Below are 805 nucleotides of genomic sequence, written 5' to 3'. Positions count from 1 at the left end.
ACAGGAATCCACCCTGTGTCCTAAGGCCGATCTGCTCAGGTCAAGGCTCTAATACATGATTTGGAAGTGACAAGTTGAATCAGTCTCACGCATCTGCCAAGACACAATTGGGCTGGGGTCCTCTTCTGGTTAAACCAAGTGGCTTGATAGATGTCAACCCTGTTTTTCCTTTACTGGTGTTTCCTGAGACTCTCTCCTGACTTGAGGTTTCCCATTTACAAAGAGGCCTCAACTGTCTGTCACCATGGTGGGGGAGCCAGGAGTGCATCTCATCTGGAGAACCTGTTCAGGGTCTCTTTGGTCTGTAGGGTCACAGTTTCCTGGGAATTGAATTCTTTGCCTTGATTACTGGCAGGGCTTGGGCTGACTCCTTGTGACTTGATGTTGCCTACTGAAACCAAAGTGCCCACCAACCTCAAACCTCCAGGACAAATCGCTGAGTGTAGAGCAAGAGTGTGGGACTCCCACAGTTCTTTGACGGGGAGTCCCACAATCCCAACCCTTAGCCTCGAGTGTGGGCTTGCACTTCTGGTGCTGTTCCAATGTTACACACTCTCAAAGAGTCAGTGGTGCACACTCTCAAAGGCGTGGGTGGTGGTCATTACATCTATTATAGAGACTGTCTCCCAGGATGCCCAGTGATCTTTGGGAGCACACATATGTGGGGGGTGGTTCCCCCATTTATAACTCAGTCTTCTTACCACCACTCCTGGAAGTGCTTTGAATTCCTCCTCCTGCTAACTTATGTCACCTCCTCAGAGCAAAGACTACTTTCCTGAGACACCAACAAAGAAGTGAAAGCTCA

This window comes from Elephantulus edwardii, unplaced genomic scaffold (assembly GCF_000299155.1).
Source record: "Elephantulus edwardii isolate Elephantulus edwardi_28Jun2011 unplaced genomic scaffold, EleEdw1.0 scaffold00016, whole genome shotgun sequence".
NCBI classification, from domain to species: Eukaryota; Metazoa; Chordata; class Mammalia; order Macroscelidea; family Macroscelididae; genus Elephantulus; species Elephantulus edwardii.
The sequence above is the reverse complement of the archived record's forward strand: the minus strand, read 5'-3'. Positions refer to the sequence as shown.